The sequence below is a fragment of the Triturus cristatus genome, chromosome 11, assembly GCF_964204655.1.
Source record: "Triturus cristatus chromosome 11, aTriCri1.1, whole genome shotgun sequence".
In the NCBI taxonomy this organism is placed as follows: domain Eukaryota; kingdom Metazoa; phylum Chordata; class Amphibia; order Caudata; family Salamandridae; genus Triturus; species Triturus cristatus.
This window is the reverse complement of record NC_140594.1, coordinates 133,661,020-133,680,522: the sequence shown is the minus strand read 5'-3', so window position 1 is coordinate 133,680,522 and position 19,503 is coordinate 133,661,020. Positions and strand designations below refer to the sequence as shown.

At 45.3% G+C, this 19,503-nt stretch overlaps 8 non-coding genes across 8 annotated transcripts; all 8 read right to left on the bottom strand.

Moving 5' to 3' along the window:
• Positions 1-989: 989 nt before the first annotated feature.
• Positions 990-1,130, bottom strand: LOC146783724 (U4 spliceosomal RNA). The gene has a single exon (XR_014971212.1). It is a non-coding gene; the product is annotated as a U4 spliceosomal RNA (small nuclear RNA).
• Positions 1,131-1,951: 821 nt separating this feature from the next.
• On the bottom strand, positions 1,952-2,092 carry LOC146783723 (U4 spliceosomal RNA). Its single transcript, XR_014971141.1, has one exon. It is a non-coding gene; the product is annotated as a U4 spliceosomal RNA (small nuclear RNA).
• A 4,019-nt stretch (positions 2,093-6,111) lies between these two features.
• LOC146783722 (U4 spliceosomal RNA) lies at positions 6,112-6,252 on the bottom strand. Its single transcript, XR_014971260.1, has one exon. It is a non-coding gene; the product is annotated as a U4 spliceosomal RNA (small nuclear RNA).
• An 821-nt stretch (positions 6,253-7,073) lies between these two features.
• On the bottom strand, positions 7,074-7,214 carry LOC146783721 (U4 spliceosomal RNA). The gene has a single exon (XR_014971083.1). It is a non-coding gene; the product is annotated as a U4 spliceosomal RNA (small nuclear RNA).
• A 4,016-nt stretch (positions 7,215-11,230) lies between these two features.
• Positions 11,231-11,371, bottom strand: LOC146783720 (U4 spliceosomal RNA). Its single transcript, XR_014971225.1, has one exon. It is a non-coding gene; the product is annotated as a U4 spliceosomal RNA (small nuclear RNA).
• Positions 11,372-12,192: 821 nt separating this feature from the next.
• Positions 12,193-12,333, bottom strand: LOC146783719 (U4 spliceosomal RNA). Its single transcript, XR_014971124.1, has one exon. It is a non-coding gene; the product is annotated as a U4 spliceosomal RNA (small nuclear RNA).
• A 4,015-nt stretch (positions 12,334-16,348) lies between these two features.
• On the bottom strand, positions 16,349-16,489 carry LOC146783718 (U4 spliceosomal RNA). The gene has a single exon (XR_014971252.1). It is a non-coding gene; the product is annotated as a U4 spliceosomal RNA (small nuclear RNA).
• An 821-nt stretch (positions 16,490-17,310) lies between these two features.
• Positions 17,311-17,451, bottom strand: LOC146783717 (U4 spliceosomal RNA). Its single transcript, XR_014971126.1, has one exon. It is a non-coding gene; the product is annotated as a U4 spliceosomal RNA (small nuclear RNA).
• Between the last annotated feature and the right edge of the window lie 2,052 nt (positions 17,452-19,503).

Sequence of the window (19,503 nt, the reverse complement as noted above, 5' to 3'; positions counted from 1 at the left end):
GAATTCCCTTGTGCCGCAGCGTACGTTCTATTGTCTGTATTACATGCTCCCTCTGTTTGCTAGCGGCCGGCCTAAAGGTTGTAGGCCCATCTTTGTATATTTTTTGGATTCTGTAATAAACGGTTTCAAAAAAATAAATAAATAAATTTTTAAAAAAATCCTAGTAGTAACTAAGTCGACTTTTATCACTTGTTTCTAAGTACTGTCCCAGGACTGAATCTAGGATCCAGTCCTGGAATCTCTAAAGTAATCCTGAAAGTAATTTATTGCAGATAACTTGAAATTTCCATTGAACTCAATGCATTATTGTGTTTAAAACTGTGTTGCCTATTGCAACAGCTTGTAACTTCTACAAAAGCCAATTGCATATTGCAAAAGTATTTAAATAAAGCATCTCATTCTGAGAAAGTATATTTTAATTCCTATTGTTGGTTCTAAAACAAAACAGACATATATTTTTTATACAAACCATTAGCCTAGAGTTCAGTTATTGAGTGTGTGAAATCATTTCGCTGACTGAGTGTGTACAACAAATGCTTCACACTGTCCTCTGATACTGCCTTACTGCTCGACCAAGCTACCACTTTAGAGACTAAGGTTATTTCTAACTTTAGCCTCTGCCAAACCTCTGGGGACTGTGGACTCTGTACACCCTGTACCTATTTTGGAACAGTATATACAGAGCCACTTTCTCACAATAGTACATTTGATCTAAAACGTAGAGAGATGCTGAATAAACGTCTGAATCTTCGGACACTGCGCAGCTTCTAAATCAATTAGCACCCAAAGTTTAATATGTGTACCTTACCTAATGATTAAGCGGACCCTCTTTTACGCATATAAAAAACACGTTGGTTGAAATGAAACAGTTAATGAAAAACATATTGAGCAAAGAGTATTGATATTCTATGAAAAATATCTACACCTTTTTTCTTACTGAATAAATACATTGATGTATAATCAATCATTTTTTGACACAATTGATCTAGCCTCCGTAAAGATTATCCTAAATTACCAACAACAACTGTTGTTCAAGTTGACAAGACTGGGTATTGTATAAAGTTTTGAATAAGCAACAATCACACCTCAGATACACCGCATTGGTTATAATACTGCCACTATTCAAAGATAACGTCCAATTGGCAATATGAGCAGTCCCACAATCGTGACACTTTTGTCTCTTACAGGGAGACAAAGTGGGAACTTATGCACTGATCAGAGAGATATGCAAGCATACTTTCTATGTTTTCTATCACTCAGGTCAAAAGCCAGACATCAGGTGGACTACTTTATCTTCTGTTGGTTCTGCAGATAAGTACCCATTGGGCTCTGGGATTCCACATGCTAATTAGCAGATTTCACTATACAGCCTCCTTTGGCACCTCCCTTCATCCCTCTTTTTGTGTGATGTCATCAGTACATGATTCTGTATGCAAACACATATACTCCTAAGCCCCATCTGGCTCCTCCCACAACGAGTTCTTGTACCTAAATGCAAGCAGAGCAACCAAAGGAGTACTATTCTAGAATATTACAAGAGTTCACTTTGGCACCTCCTTGTTCACCCAGATACAAGATGCCTTTCTTGTAAAAGGATACATATCAGTCTGCCGACAAAGGAGTGTACAATCTCAGCTATTCACTCAATAGCCGACAAAATAGCACATTAGCTCTGCTACTTAGAGAGATGCTGAATGAATGTCTGAAGCTTTGGACACTGTGCAGCTTCCAAGACAATTAGATCACAAAGTTTAATACGTGTACCTTACCTATTGATTAAGAGGACCCTTTTCCACAGATATGAGAAACACTTTAGTTGAAATAAAACAGTTGTTAAAAAAACATATTGACCAATGAGTATTGACATTCTATGAAACATATCTACACCTCTTTACTTACTAAATAACTATAATGATGTATAATCAATCTTCTTTTGACACAATTGATCCAGCCTCCATAGAGACTATCAAAAATTGCCAATATCAACTATTTTTCAAGTTGACATGGCGGGGTATTGGGTAAAGTTTTCAATAAGCAATAATCGCGCCTTTGATAGACCTCATTGGCTACAATACTGCCACTGCACAAAGATAACATCAGCTAGGCGATATGAGCAGTCCCACAACGGTGACACTTTTGTCTGTTACAGGGAGACAAATTTGAAACGTGCACCGATCAGAGAGATATGCAAGCATACTTTCTATGTTTTCTATCACTCGGGTCAAAAGCCAGACATCATATGTACTACTCTATCTTCTGTTGCTTCTGCAGGTAAGTGCCCGTTGGGCTCTGGGATTCCGTATGCTAATTAGCAGATTTCACTATACAGCCTCCTTTGGCACCTCCCTTCATCCCTCTCTATGTGGGATGTCATCAGCACATGATTATGTATGCAACCACATATCCTCCTAAGCCCAAGCAGGCTCCTCCCAAAACTAGTTCTTGTACCTAAATGCAAGAAAGCAACCAAAGGTGTACTATTCTAGAATATTACAAGAGTTAACTTTGGCGCCTCTTGTTCACCCGGATACGAGATGCCTTTCTTGTAAATGGATACATATCAGTCTGCCGACAAAGGAGTGTACAATCTCAGCTATTCACTCAATAGCCGACAAAATAGTTGTGTGAAAGTGCCATCTTTCTTGAATGGTATGCCCCCACTCTTTGCTGAATTGCTGAATGTACTTTGACTGAGTGTGCCCTGGACTCCTGCCAATCAGGAGCCCAGGGCCTATGTTCCTTCCCAAAACAAAAATCTCAAAACCAAATTGGCAAGCCCTGGCCACATGTCAGCCCCTGGTAAGTGGTACCCAAGGTACCCAGGGCCTTGTGACCAGGGAAGGTCTCTAAGGGCTGCAGCACTCATTGTGCCAACCTTAGAGGCCCTGTACCCTAACACACACACACTGCCCTGGCAGGCTGAGTGTCTGGGTGCAAGACAAAACAGAGAATCGACATGGCACACATCCCTGTGTGCCATGCCCACAACCTTCACTGCCCTGGCATACATCAGCCACCCCTCTAGCTGGGTGCCCTATGCCAGTGGTGTGGGCACAGAGGCAGGAGCCCGGTGCCCCTACAGTACTGAGGTCCATTCCTGGGCCCTGTAAGTGCAGTGCTTCCATTTAAGAGTACATGGTGCTGGGAGCTTGTAAAACACGAACTCCACAGCACTATAATGGCAGCACAGAAGACTGAGAAGTTTGGTATCAAACTGCTCAGCACATTAAACCCACACTGATGCCAGTAAGGGATTTAATGTACCAAGCACAACAGAGGGCATCTTAGAGAGGCCCCCTGAAACCTAACCTACAATCCACGTCTGTTCTGAGGCTGCCTAGGCTGCCACACAGCAGACATGTTGCTGGACCCCTGGGTAGGAGAGCCCCTGCTCTCCTGGGTCTGCAACAATGCACATCCTGGGCGAGATGCTAGATCTCCTCCCCCAGGATGGGCAGGGGGAAGCTTCAAAGGCATGCCCCCTCTGTGAGCTTCCCCAGGCCACTTGCAACCCCCACTCTGGCGGGAAGCTTGGCCGGAAACCCCAAATAAGGACAGGGGATGGGCCAGCCTGCCAACCCCACCCCTCAGGTGGGGAAGGCGAGGTGAAGCACATCTCCGGGCGCTCGCCATCTTGAAGATGGGAGGCCCTACCCAATCAGGACTAGGCTGCTGCCCCCCTCCCACAGGAGAGTGGCTGAATAGGGGGAGTACTCACCCCAGGACAGGGACCCATTGGTCCCTGCCCTTCGCCTACCTGTAACGCCCCTAAATTTAGTATTTAGGGGCACCCTGAACCTTCCTTCCCCAGATTCCAGATTCCGAAATACAAAAAAGAGGAAGAAGAAAGAAGACCTGCCCTGCAGCTGCTAAGAAGAGGAAGACACCAACTGCTTTGGCCCCAGCCCTACAAGCCTGGCGACACTCGAACCTGCTCCTGCTCCAACCCGGCATCTATTGTGGCCAGCAACCTCACAAACCCCGGAGGACCTGGCTACCTTTTGGCTCTAAGCCCCTGGGACTCCCATGAGTAGAGGCTCTACTCAAAATCTACTTCTAATCCCTGGCATCAGCCCGGAACCGCGAACCCTACACACTCTGCACCCGCCAAGCCTGGCCTGTGCCGGAGTGACCAAAGACCACGAGGACGACCCCACGACGACTGTGAACCCGAGTCCGGCACCCAAGGACTTCCCTCGAAGATCCTGACGACACCTGCAGCCTCAGGACCAGGTACCCCCCCAACGCGATCAACAGAGGGTAAGATTTCCTGACACCAAAAGGCACCCCTGCACCCGGCGCCCTGCGGCTCCCTGTGCCCAACTCCTGGGTACCTACCTATCCTCCAACTACCCAAATTACCTCTCGAAGTGGTGGTGGCACCTAAAGAATCTTCGTCCCCGAGCTTGCAATCTTTTTCTAAACCGGAGCTCTCCCATTGAAATCAATTGAGCGCCCGAGAGCTCAAAAGCACCCTGCACCCAGCCGCCCGAGTGGCCCTGGCAGTGTAACCTCTACACCTATCTACTTCCCCATTTGCCCTGAGCAAGTGACCAGGAGCCCAGCTCCCACAGCCGCGTAGCCTGCTAGTCAGCAGCCACCAACCAAGGCCCCCCTACCTCTCATAGGATAACATTGGGCCTAACTCTCTCTGCACCCGGCTGCCCCTGTGCTGCTGAGGGTGAAAAAACTCTACCTACCTGATCCTGGGAGACCCCTGAGTCTATGCCCAGAACCTTAACTCTGCCAGTCGAGTACTTACCTTTAAACCGATAACTCAATTTTCTCCATAGGGTAACATTGACTGGTTTCTTCTGAAAATTTCTTCAAAGTGTGGAGTTTTCAAAACTTAAAAATTCACCAAAAATCAGCCGAGTAACGAAAACGAAAATACTCACCTGCTATTAGGTGAGCTCCCAGTGCTGGATCTTGGTGCCCAGCACTGACTCTGAAAAATACTTACAACTGTACTTACCAGTAACCCAATTTTCTGCCATAGGGAATCATTGACTGTTTTTCTGTGAAATTTCTTCAAAGTGTCAATTTCTGCAAACTTTAAATATTCTTTAAAAATCGTATAACTTCTGAAAACGTAATTACTTACCTGTTTGGGATAAAGGTCCCAGTACTGAGTCTAGGCACCCAGTACTGGATTACAAAAGTAACGAGAACATACTATACCTGCAGCTTGAATTTTCTTCCTCAGGGAATCATTGACTGTTTTCTATGAAATTTCTTCTAAGTGTCAACTTTTAAAATAGCAAAATATTACTTAAAAATCCTAGTAGTAACTAAGTCGACTTTTATCACTTGTTTCTAAGTACTGTCCCAGGACTGAATCTAGGATCCAGTCCTGGAATCTCTAAAGTAATCCTGAAAGTACTCTATTGCAAATAACTTGAAATTTCCATTGAACTCAATGCATTATTGTGTTTAAAACTGTGTTGCCTATTGCAACAACTTGTAACTTTCTACAAAAGCCAATTGCATATTGCAAAAGTATTTAAATAAAGCATCTCATTCTGAGAAAGTATATTTTAATTCCTATTGTTGGTTCTAAAACAAAACAGACATATATTTTTTATACAAACCATTGGCCTAGAGTTCAGTTATTGAGTGTGTGAAATCATTTCGCTGACTGAGTGTGTACAACAAATGCTTTACACTGTCCTCTGATACTGCCTTACTGCTCGACCGAGCTACCACTTTAGAGACTAAGGTTATTTCTAACTTTAGCCTCTGCCAAACCTCTGGGGACTGTGGACTCTGTACACCCTGTACCTATTTTGGAACAGTATATACAGAGCCACTTTCTCACAATAGTACATTTGATCTAAAACCTAGAGAGATGCTGAATAAATGTCTGAATCTTCGGACACTGCGCAGCTTCTAAATCAATTAGCACCCAAAGTTTAATATGTGTACCTTACCTAATGATTAAGCGGACCCTCTTTTACGCATATAAAAAACACGTTGGTTGAAATGAAACAGTTAATAAAAAACATATTGAGCAAAGAGTATTGATATTCTATGAAAAATATCTACACCTTTTTTCTTACTGAATAAATACATTGATGTATAATCAATCATTTTTTGACACAATTGATCTAGCCTCCGTAAAGATTATTCCAAATTACCAACAACAACTGTTGTTCAAGTTGACAAGACTGGGTATTGCGTAAAGTTTTGAATAAGCAACAATCACACCTCGGATACACCGCATTGGTTACAATACTGCCACTATTCAAAAATAACGTCCAATTGGCAATATGAGCAGTCCCACAATCGTGACACTTTTGTCTCTTACAGGGAGACAAAGTTGGAACATATGCACTGATCAGAGAGATATGCAAGCATACTTTCTATGTTTTCTATCACTCAGGTCAAAAGCCAGACATCAGGTGGACTACTTTATCTTCTGTTGGTTCTGCAGATAAGTACCCATTGGGCTCTTGGATTCCATATGCTAATTAGCAGATTTCACTATACAGCCTCCTGTGGCACCTCCCTTCATCCCTCTCTATGTGTGATGTCATCAGTACATGATTCTGTATGCAAACACATATACTCCTAAGCCCCATCTGGCTCCTCCCAAAACGAGTTATTGTACCTAAATGCAAGCAGAGCAACCAAAGGAGTACTATTCTAGAATATTACAAGAGTTCACTTTGGCACCTCCTTGTTCACCCAGATACAAGATGCCTTTCTTGAAAAAGGATACATATCAGTCTGCCGACAAAGGAGTGTACAATCTCAGCTATTCACTCAATAGCCGACAAAATAGCACATTAGCTCTGCTACTTAGAGAGATGCTGAATGAATGTCTGAAGCTTTGGACACTGTGCAGCTTCCAAGACAATTAGATCACAAAGTTTAATACGTGTACCTTACCTATTGATTAAGAGGACCCTTTTACACAGATATGAGAAACACTTTAGTTGAAATAAAACAGTTGTTAAAAAAACATATTGACCAATGAGTATTGACATTCTATGAAAAATATCTACACCTCTTTGCTTACTAAATAACTGTAATGATGTATAATCAATCTTCTTTTGACACAATTGATCCAGCCTCCATAGAGACTATCAAAAATTGCCAATATCAACTATTTTTCAAGTTGACATGGCGGGGTATTGGGTAAAGTTTTCAATAAGCAATAATCACGCCTCGGATAGACCTCATTGGCTACGATACTGCCACTGCACAAAGATAACATCAGCTAGGCGATATGAGCAGTCCCACAACGGTGACACTTTTGTCTGTTACAGGGAGACAAATTTGAAACGTGCTCCGAACAGAGAGATATGCAAGCATACTTTCTATGTTTTCTATCACTCGAGTCAAAAGCCAGACATCATATGTACTACGGTATCTTCTGTTGCTTCTGCAGGTAAGTGCCCGTTGGGCTCTGGGATTCCGTATGCTAATTAGCAGATTTCACTATACAGCCTCCTTTGGCACCTCCCTTCATCCCTCTCTATGTGGGATGTCATCAGTACATGATTATGTATGCAACCACATATCCTCCTAAGCCCAAGCAGGCTCCTCCCAAAACTAGTTCTTGTACCTAAATGCAAGAAAGCAACCAAAGGTGTACTATTCTAGAATATTACAAGAGTTAACTTTGGCGCCTCTTGTTCACCCGGATACGAGATGCCTTTCTTGTAAATGGATACATATCAGTCTGCCGACAAAGGAGTGTACAATCTCAGCTATTCACTCAATAGCCGACAAAATAGTTGTGTGAAAGTGCCATCTTTCTTGAATGGTATGCCCCCACTTTTTGCTGAATTGCTGAATGTACTTTGACTGAGTGTGCCCTGGACTCCTGCCAATCAGGAGCCCAGGGCCTATGTTCCTTCCCAAAACAAAAATCTCAAAACCAAATTGGCAAGCCCTGGCCACATGTCAGCCCCTGGTAAGTGGTACCCTAGGTACCCAGGGCCTTGTGACCAGGGAAGGTCTCTAAGGGCTGCAGCACTCATTGTGCCACCCTTAGAGGCCCTGTACCCTAACACACACACACTGCCCTGGCAGGCTGAGTGTCTGGGTGCAAGACAAAACAGAGAATCGACATGGCACACATCCCTGTGTGCCATGCCCACAACCTTCACTGCCCTGGCATACATCAGCCACCCCTCTAGCTGGGTGCCCTATGCCAGTTGTGTGGGCACAGAGGCAGGAGCCCGGTGCCCCTACAGTACCCAGGTCCATTCCTGGGCCCTGTAAGTGCAGTGCTTCCATTTAAGAGTACATGGTGCTGGGAGCTTGTAAAACACGAACTCCACAGCACTATAATGGCAGCACAGAAGACTGAGAAGTTTGGTATCAAACTGCTCAGCACATTAAACCCACACTGATGCCAGTATGGGATTTAATGTACCAAGCACAACAGAGGGCATCTCAGAGAGGCCCCCTGAAACCTAACCTACAATCCACGTCTGTTCTGAGGCTGCCTAGGCTGCCACACAGCAGACATGTTGCTGGACCCCTGGGTAGGAGAGCCCCTGCTCTCATGGGTCTGCAACAATGCACATCCTGGGCGAGATGCTAGATCTCCTCCCCCAGGATGGGCAGGGGGAAGCTTCAAAGGCATGCCGCCTCTGTGAGCTTCCCCAGGCCACTTGCAACCCCCACTCTGGCGGGAAGCTTGGCCGGAAACCCCAAATAACGACAGGGGATGGGCCAGCCTGCCAACCCCACCCCTCAGGTGGGGAAGGCGAGGTGAAGCACATCTCCGGGCGCTCGCCATATTGAAGATGGGAGGCCCTACCCAATCAGGACTAGGCTGCTGCCCCCCTCCCACAGGAGAGTGGCTGAATAGGGGGTGTACTCACCCCAGGACAGGGACCCATTGGTCCCTGCCCTTCGCCTACCTGTAACGCCCCTAAATTTAGTATTTAGGGGCACCCTGAACCTTCCTTCCCCAGATTCCAGATTCCGAAATACAAAGAAGAGGAAGAAGAAAGAAGACCTGCCCTGCAGCTGCTAAGAAGAGGAAGACACCAACTGCTTTGGCCCCAGCCCTACAGGCCTGGCGACACTTGAACCTGCTCCTGCTCCAACCCGGCATCTATTGTGGCCAGCAACCTCACAAACCCCGGAGGACCTGGCTACCTTTTGGCTCTAAGCCCCTGGGACTCCCATGAGAAGAGGCTCTACTCAAAATCTACTTCTAATCCCTGGCATCAGCCCGGAACCGCGAACCCTACACACTCTGCACCCGCCAAGCCTGGCCTGTGCCGGAGTGACCAAAGACCACGAGGACGACCCCACGACGACTGTAAACCCGAGTCCGGCACCCAAGGACTTCCCTCGAAGCTCCTGACGACACCTGCAGCCTCAGGACCAGGTACCCCCCCCAAAGCGATCAACAGAGGGTAAGATTTCCCGACACCAAAAGGCACCCCTGCACCCGGCGCCCTGCGGCTCCCTGTGCCCAACTCCTGGGTACCTACCTATCCTCCAACTACCCAACTTACCTCTCGAAGTGGTGGTGGCACCTAAAGAGTCTTTGTCCCCGAGCTTGCAATCTTTTTCTAAACCGGAGCTCTCCCATTGAAATCAATTGAGCGCCCGATAGCTCAAAAGCACCCTGCACCCAGCCGCCCGAGTGGCCCTGGCAGTGTAACCTCTACACCTATCTACTTCCCCATTTGCCCTGAGCAAGTGACCAGGAGCCCAGATCCCACAGCCGCGTAGCCTGCTAGTCAGCAGCCACCAACCAAGGCCCCCCTACCTCTCATAGGATAACATTGGGCCTAACTCTCTCTGCACCCGGCTGCCCCTGTGCCGCTGAGGGTGAAAAAACTCTACTTACCTGACCCTGGGAGACCCCTGAGTCTATGCTCAGAACCTTAACTCTGCCAGTCGAGTACTTACCTTTAAACCGATAACTCAATTTTCTCCATAGGGTAACATTGACTGGTTTCTTCTGAAAATTTCTTTAAAGTGTGGAGTTTTCAAAACTTAAAAATTCACCAAAAACCAGCCGAGTAACGAAAACGAAAATACTCACCTGCTATTAGGTGAGCTCCCAGTTCTGGATCTTGGTGCCCAGCACTGACTCTGAAAAATACTTACAACTGTACTCACCAGTAACCCAATTTTCTTCCATAGGGAATCATTGACTGTTTTTCTGTGAAATTTCTTCAAAGTGTCAATTTCTGCAAACTTTAAATATTCTTTAAAAATCGTATAACTTCTGAAAACGTAATTACTTACCTGTTTTGGATAAAGGTCCCAGTACTGAGTCTAGGCACCCAGTACTGGATTACAAAAGTAACGAGAACATACTATACCTGCAGCTTGAATTTTCTTCCATAGGGAATCATTGACTGTTTTCTATGAAATTTCTTCTGTCAACTTTTAAAATAGCAAAATATTACTTAAAAATCCTAGTAGTAACTAAGTCGACTTTTATCACTTGTTTCTAAGTACTGTCCCAGGACTGAATCTAGGATCCAGTCCTGGAATCTCTAAAGTAATCCTGAAAGTAATCTATTGCAAATAACTTGAAATTTCCATTGAACTCAATGCATTATTGTGTTTAAAACTGTGTTGCCTATTGCAACAACTTATAACTTTCTACAAAAGCCAATTGCATATTGCAAAAGTATTTAAATAAAGCATCTCATTCTGAGAAAGTATATTTTAATTCCTATTGTTGGTTCTAAAACAAAACAGACATATATTTTTTATACAAACCATTGGCCTAGAGTTCAGTTATTGAGTGTGTGAAATCATTTCGCTGACTGAGTGTGTACAACAAATGCTTTACACTGTCCTCTGATACTGCCTTACTGCTCGACCAAGCTACCACTTTAGAGACTAAGGTTATTTCTAACTTTAGCCTCTGCCAAACCTCTGGGGACTGTGGACTCTGTACACCCTGTACCTATTTTGGAACAGTATATACAGAGCCACTTTCTCACAATAGTACATTTGATCTAAAACATAGAGAGATGCTGAATAAACGTCTGAATCTTCGGACACTGCGCAGCTTCTAAATCAATTAGCACCCAAAGTTTAATATGTGTACCTTACCTAATGATTAAGCGGACCCTCTTTTACGCATATAAAAAACACGTTGGTTGAAATGAAACAGTTAATGAAAAACATATCGAGCAAAGAGTATTGATATTCTATGAAAAATATCCACACCTTTTTTCTTACTGAATAAATACATTGATGTATAATCAATCATTTTTTGACACAATTGATCTAGCCTCCGTAAAGATTATCCTAAATTACCAACAACAACTGTTGTTCAAGTTGACAAGACTGGGTATTGCGTAAAGTTTTGAATAAGCAACAATCACACCTCGGATACACCGCATTGGTTACAATACTGCCACTATTCAAAAATAACGTCCAATTGGCAATATGAGCAGTCCCACAATCGTGACACTTTTGTCTCTTACAGGGAGACAAAGTTGGAACATATGCACTGATCAGAGAGATATGCAAGCATACTTTCTATGTTTTCCATCACTCAGGTCAAAAGCCAGACATCAGGTGGACTACTTTATCTTCTGTTGGTTTGGCAGATAAGTACCCATTGGGCTCTTGGATTCCATATGCTAATTAGCAGATTTCACTATACAGCCTCCTGTGGCACCTCCCTTCATCCCTCTCTATGTGTGATGTCATCAGTACATGATTCTGTATGCAAACACATATACTCCTAAGCCCCATCTGGCTCCTCCCAAAACGAGTTATTGTACCTAAATGCAAGCAGAGCAACCAAAGGAGTACTATTCTTGAATATTACAAGAGTTCACTTTGGCACCTCCTTGTTCACCCAGATACAAGATGCCTTTCTTGTAAAAGGATACATATCAGTCTGCCGACAAAGGAGTGTACAATCTCAGCTATTCACTCAATAGCCGACAAAATAGCACATTAGCTCTGCTACTTAGAGAGATGCTGAATGAATGTCTGAAGCTTTGGACACTGTGCAGCTTCCAAGACAATTAGATCACAAAGTTTAATACGTGTACCTTACCTATTGATTAAGAGGACCCTTTTACACAGATATGAGAAACACTTTAGTTGAAATAAAACAGTTGTTAAAAAAACATATTGACCAATGAGTATTGACATTCTATGAAAAATATCTACACCTCTTTGCTTACTAAATAACTGTAATGATATATAATCAATTTTCTTTTGACACAATTGATCCAGCCTCCATAGAGACTATCAAAAATTGCCAATATCAACTATTTTTCAAGTTGACATGTCGGGGTATTGGGTAAAGTTTTCAATAAGCAATAATCACGCCTCGGATAGACCTCATTGGCTACGATACTGCCACTGCACAAAGATAACATCAGCTAGGTGATATGAGCAGTCCCACAACGGTGACACTTTTGTCTGTTACAGGGAGACAAATTTGAAACGTGCTCCGAACAGAGAGATATGCAAGCATACTTTCTATGTTTTCTATCACTCGAGTCAAAAGCCAGACATCATATGTACTACTCTATCTTCTGTTGCTTCTGCAGGTAAGTGCCCGTTGGGCTCTGGGATTCCGTATGCTAATTAGCAGATTTCACTATACAGCCTCCTTTGGCACCTCCCTTCATCCCTCTCTATGTGGGATGTCATCAGTACATGATTATGTATGCAACCACATATCCTCTTAAGCCCAAGCAGGCTCCTCCCAAAACTAGTTCTTGTACCTAAATGCAAGAAAGCAACCAAAGGTGTACTATTCTAGAATATTACAAGAGTTAACTTTGGCGCCTCTTGTTCACCCGGATACGAGATGCCTTTCTTGTAAATGGATACATATCAGTCTGCCGACAAAGGAGTGTACAATCTCAGCTATTCACTCAATAGCCGACAAAATAGTTGTGTGAAAGTGCCATCTTTCTTGAATGGTATGCCCCCACTTTTTGCTGAATTGCTGAATGTACTTTGACTGAGTGTGCCCTGGACTCCTGCCAATCAGGAGCCCAGGGCCTATGTTCCTTCCCAAAACAAAAATCTCAAAACCAAATTGGCAAGCCCTGGCCACATGTCAGCCCCTGGTAAGTGGTACCCTAGGTACCCAGGGCCTTGTGACCATGGAAGGTCTCTAAGGGCTGCAGCACTCATTGTGCCACCCTTAGAGGCCCTGTACCCTAACACACACACACTGCCCTGGCAGGCTGAGTGTCTGGGTGCAAGACAAAACAGAGAATCGACATGGCACACATCCCTGTGTGCCATGCCCACAACCTTCACTGCCCTGGCATACATCAGCCACCCCTCTAGCTGGGTGCCCTATGCCAGTTGTGTGGGCACAGAGGCAGGAGCCCGGTGCCCCTACAGTACCCAGGTCCATTCCTGGGCCCTGTAAGTGCAGTGCTTCCATTTAAGAGTACATGGTGCTGGGAGCTTGTAAAACACGAACTCCACAGCACTATAATGGCAGCACAGAAGACTGAGAAGTTTGGTATCAAACTGCTCAGCACATTAAACCCACACTGATGCCAGTATGGGATTTAATGTACCAAGCACAACAGAGGGCATCTCAGAGAGGCCCCCTGAAACCTAACCTACAATCCACGTCTGTTCTGAGGCTGCCTAGGCTGCCACACAGCAGACATGTTGCTGGACCCCTGGGTAGGAGAGCCCCTGCTCTCATGGGTCTGCAACAATGCACATCCTGGGCGAGATGCTAGATCTCCTCCCCCAGGATGGGCAGGGGGAAGCTTCAAAGGCATGCCGCCTCTGTGAGCTTCCCCAGGCCACTTGCAACCCCCACTCTGGCGGGAAGCTTGGCCGGAAACCCCAAATAACGACAGGGGATGGGCCAGCCTGCCAACCCCACCCCTCAGGTGGGGAAGGCGAGGTGAAGCACATCTCCGGGCGCTCGCCATCTTGAAGATGGGAGGCCCTACCCAATCAGGACTAGGCTGCTGCCCCCCTCCCACAGGAGAGTGGCTGAATAGGGGGTGTACTCACCCCAGGACAGGGACCCATTGGTCCTTGCCCTTCGCCTACCTGTAACGCCCCTAAATTTAGTATTTAGGGGCACCCTGAACCTTTCTTCCCCAGATTCCAGATTCCGAAATACAAAGAAGAGGAAGAAGAAAGAAGACCTGCCCTGCAGCTGCTAAGAAGAGGAAGACACCAACTGCTTTGGCCCCAGCCCTACAGGCCTGGCGACACTTGAACCTGCTCCTGCTCCAACCCGGCATCTATTGTGGCCAGCAACCTCACAAACCCCGGAGGACCTGGCTACCTTTTGGCTCTAAGCCCCTGGGACTCCCATGAGTAGAGGCTCTACTCAAAATCTACTTCTAATCCCTGGCATCAGCCCGGAACCGCGAACCCTACACACTCTGCACCCGCCAAGCCTGGCCTGTGCCGGAGTGACCAAAGACCACGAGGACGACCCCACGACGACTGTAAACCCGAGTCCGGCACCCAAGGACTTCCCTCGAAGCTCCTGACGACACCTGCAGCCTCAGGACCAGGTACCCCCCCAACGCGATCAACAGAGGGTAAGATTTCCCGACACCAAAAGGCACCCCTGCACCCGGCGCCCTGCGGCTCCCTGTGCCCAACTCCTGGGTACCTACCTATCCTCCAACTACCCAACTTACCTCTCGAAGTGGTGGTGGCACCTAAAGAGTCTTTGTCCCCGAGCTTGCAATCTTTTTCTAAACCGGAGCTCTCCCATTGAAATCAATTGAGCGCCCGATAGCTCAAAAGCACCCTGCACCCAGCCGCCCGAGTGGCCCTGGCAGTGTAACCTCTACACCTATCTACTTCCCCATTTGCCCTGAGCAAGTGACCAGGAGCCCAGATCCCACAGCCGCGTAGCCTGCTAGTCAGCAGCCACCAACCAAGGCCCCCCTACCTCTCATAGGATAACATTGGGCCTAACTCTCTCTGCACCCGGCTGCCCCTGTGCCGCTGAGGGAGAAAAAACTCTACTTACCTGACCCTGGGAGACCCCTGAGTCTATGCCCAGAACCTTAACTCTGCCAGTCGAGTACTTACCTTTAAACCGATAACTCAATTTTCTCCATAGGGTAACATTGACTGGTTTCTTCTGAAAATTTCTTTAAAGTGTGGAGTTTTCAAAACTTAAAAATTCACCAAAAACCAGCCGAGTAACGAAAACGAAAATACTCACCTGCTATTAGGTGAGCTCCCAGTTCTGGATCTTGGTGCCCAGCACTGACTCTGAAAAATACTTACAACTGTACTCACCAGTAACCCAATTTTCTTCCATAGGGAATCATTGACTGTTTTTCTGTGAAATTTCTTCAAAGTGTCAATTTCTGCAAACTTTAAATATTCTTTAAAAATTGTATAACTTCTGAAAACGTAATTACTTACCTGTTTTGGATAAAGGTCCCAGTACTGAGTCTAGGCACCCAGTACTGGATTACAAAAGTAACGAGAACATACTATACCTGCAGCTTGAATTTTCTTCCATAGGGAATCATTGACTGTTTTCTATGAAATTTCTTCTGTCAACTTTTAAAATAGCAAAATATTACTTAAAAATCCTAGTAGTAACTAAGTCGACTTTTATCACTTGTTTCTAAGTACTGTCCCAGGACTGAATCTAGGATCCAGTCCTGGAATCTCTAAAGTAATCCTGAAAGTAATCTATTGCAAATAACTTGAAATTTCCATTGAACTCAATGCATTATTGTGTTTAAAACTGTGTTGCCTATTGCAACAACTTATAACTTTCTACAAAAGCCAATTGCATATTGCAAAAGTATTTAAATAAAGCATCTCATTCTGAGAAAGTATATTTTAATTCCTATTGTTGGTTCTAAAACAAAACAGACATATATTTTTTATACAAACCATTGGCCTAGAGTTCAGTTATTGAGTGTGTGAAATCATTTCGCTGACTGAGTGTGTACAACAAATGCTTTACACTGTCCTCTGATACTGCCTTACTGCTCGACCAAGCTACCACTTTAGAGACTAAGGTTATTTCTAACTTTAGCCTCTGCCAAACCTCTGGGGACTGTGGACTCTGTACACCCTGTACCTATTTTGGAACAGTATATACAGAGCCACTTTCTCACAATAGTACATTTGATCTAAAACATAGAGAGATGCTGAATAAACGTCTGAATCTTCGGACACTGCGCAGCTTCTAAATCAATTAGCACACAAAGTTTAATATGTGTACCTTACCTAATGATTAAGCGGACCCTCTTTTACGCATATGAAAAACACGTTGGTTGAAATGAAACAGTTAATGAAAAACATATCGAGCAAAGAGTATTGATATTCTATGAAAAATATCTACACCTTTTTTCTTACTGAATAAATACATTGATGTATAATCAATCATTTTTTGACACAAGTGATCTAGCCTCCGTAAAGATTATTCTAAATTACCAACAACAACTGTTGTTCAAGTTGACAAGACTGGGAATTGTATAAAGTTTTGAATAAGCAACAATCACACCTCAGATACACCGCATTGGTTACAATACTGCCACTATTCAAAGATAACGTCCAATTGGCAATATGAGCAGTCCCACAATCGTGACACTTTTGTCTCTTACAGGGAGACAAAGTTGGAACTTATGCACTGATCAGAGAGATATGCAAGCATACTTTCTATGTTTTCTATCACTCAGGTCAAAAGCCAGACATCAGGTGGACTACTTTATCTTCTGTTGGTTCTGCAGATAAGTACCCATTGGGCTCTGGGATTCCATATGCTAATTAGCAGATTTCACTATACAGCCTCCTTTGGCACCTCCCTTCATCCCTCATTTTGTGTGATGTCATCAGTACATGATTCTGTATGCAAACACATATACTCCTAAGCCCCATCTGGCTCCTCCCACAACGAGTTCTTGTACCTAAATGCAAGCAGAGCAACCAAAGGAGTACTATTCTAGAATATTACAAGAGTTCACTTTGGCACCTCCTTGTTCACCCAGATACAAGATGCCTTTCTTGTAAAAGGATACATATCAGTCTGCCGACAAAGGAGTGTACAATCTCAGCTATTCACTCAATAGCCGACAAAATAGCACATTAGCTCTGCTACTTAGAGAGATGCTGAATGAATGTCTGAAGCTTTGGACACTGTGCAGCTTCCAAGACAATTAGATCACAAAGTTTAATACGTGTACCTTACCTATTTATTAAGAGGACCCTTTTCCACAGATAGGAGAAACACTTTAGTTGAAATAAAACAGTTGTTAAAAAAACATATTGACCAATGAGTATTGACATTCTATGAAAAATATCTACACCTCTTTGCTTACTAAATAACTGTAATGATGTATAATCAAACTTCTTTTGACACAATTGATCCAGCCTCCATAGAGACTATGAGAAATTGCCAATATCAACTATTTTTCAAGTTGACATGGCGGGGTATTGGGTAAAGTTTTCAATAAGCAATAATCACGCCTCGGATAGACCTCATTGGCTACGATACTGCCACTGCACAAAGATAACATCAGCTAGGCGATATGAGCAGTCCCACAACGGTGACACTTTTGTCTGTTACAGGGATACAAATTTGAAACGTGCACCGAACAGAGAGATATGCAAGCATACTTTCTATGTTTTCTATCACTCGAGTCAAAAGCCAGACATCATATGTACTACGGTATCTTCTGTTGCTTCTGCAGGTAAGTGCCCGTTGGGCTCTGGGATTCCGTATGCTAATTAGCAGATTTCACTATACAGCCTCCTTTGGCACCTCCCTTCATCCCTCTCTATGTGGGATGTCATCAGTACATGATTATGTATGCAACCACATATCCTCCTAAGCCCAAGCAGGCTCCTCCCAAAACTAGTTCTTGTACCTAAATGCAAGAAAGCAACCAAAGGTGTACTATTCTAGAATATTACAAGAGTTAACTTTGGCGCCTCTTGTTCACCCGGATACGAGATGCCTTTCTTGTAAATGGATACATATCAGTCTGCCGACAAAGGAGTGTACAATCTCAGCTATTCACTCAATAGCCGACAAAATAGTTGTGTGAAAGTGCCATCTTTCTTGAATGGTATGCCCCCACTTTTTGCTGAATTGCTGAATGTACTTTGACTGAGTGTGCCCTGGACTCCTGCCAATCAGGAGCCCAGGGCCTATGTTCCTTCCCAAAACAAAAATCTCAAAACCAAATTGGCAAGCCCTGGCCACATGTCAGCCCCTGGTAAGTGGTACCCTAGGTACCCAGGGCCTTGTGACCAGGGAAGGTCTCTAAGGGCTGCAGCACTCATTGTGCCACCCTTAGAGGCCCTGTACCCTAACACACACACACTGCCCTGGCAGGCTGAGTGTCTGGGTGCAAGACAAAACAGAGAATCGACATGGCACACATCCCTGTGTGCCATGCCCACAACCTTCACTGCCCTGGCATACATCAGCCACCCCTCTAGCTGGGTGCCCTATGCCAGTTGTGTGGGCACAGAGGCAGGAGCCCGGTGCCCCTACAGTACCCAGGTCCATTCCTGGGCCCTGTAAGTGCAGTGCTTCCATTTAAGAGTACATGGTGCTGGGAGCTTGTAAAACACGAACTCCACAGCACTATAATGGCAGCACAGAAGACTGAGAAGTTTGGTATCAAACTGCTCAGCACATTAAACCCACACTGATGCCAGTATGGGATTTAATGTACCAAGCACAACAGAGGGCATCTCAGAGAGGCCCCCTGAAACCTAACCTACAATCCACGTCTGTTCTGAGGCTGCCTAGGCTGCCACACAGCAGACATGTTGCTGGACCCCTGGGTAGGAGAGCCCCTGCTCTCATGGGTCTGCAACAATGCACATCCTGGGCGAGATGCTAGATCTCCTCCCCCAGGATGGGCAGGGGGAAGCTTCAAAGGCATGCCGCCTCTGTGAGCTTCCCCAGGCCACTTGCAACCCCCACTCTGGCGGGAAGCTTGGCCGGAAACCCCCAATAACGACAGGGGATGGGCCAGCCTGCCAACCCCACCCCTCAGGTGGGGAAGGCGAGGTGAAGCACATCTCCGGGCGCTCGCCATATTGAAGATGGGAGGCCCTACCCAATCAGGACTAGGCTGCTGCCCCCCTCCCACAGGAGAGTGGCTGAATAGGGGGTGTACTAACCCCAGGACAGGGACCCATTGGTCCCTGCCCTTCGCCTACCTGTAACGCCCCTAAATTTAGTATTTAGGGGCACCCTGAACCTTCCTTCCCCAGATTCCAGATTCCGAAATACAAAGAAGAGGAAGAAGAAAGAAGACCTGCCCTGCAGCTGCTAAGAAGAGGAAGACACCAACTGCTTTGGCCCCAGCCCTACAGGCCTGGCGACACTTGAACCTGCTCCTGCTCCAACCCGGCATCTATTGTGGCCAGCAACCTCACAAACCCCGGAGGACCTGGCTACCTTTTGGCTCTAAGCCCCTGGGACTCCCATGAGAAGAGGCTCTACTCAAAATCTACTTCTAATCCCTGGCATCAGCCCGGAACCGCGAACCCTACACACTCTGCACCCGCCAAGCCTGGCCTGTGCCGGAGTGACCAAAGACCACG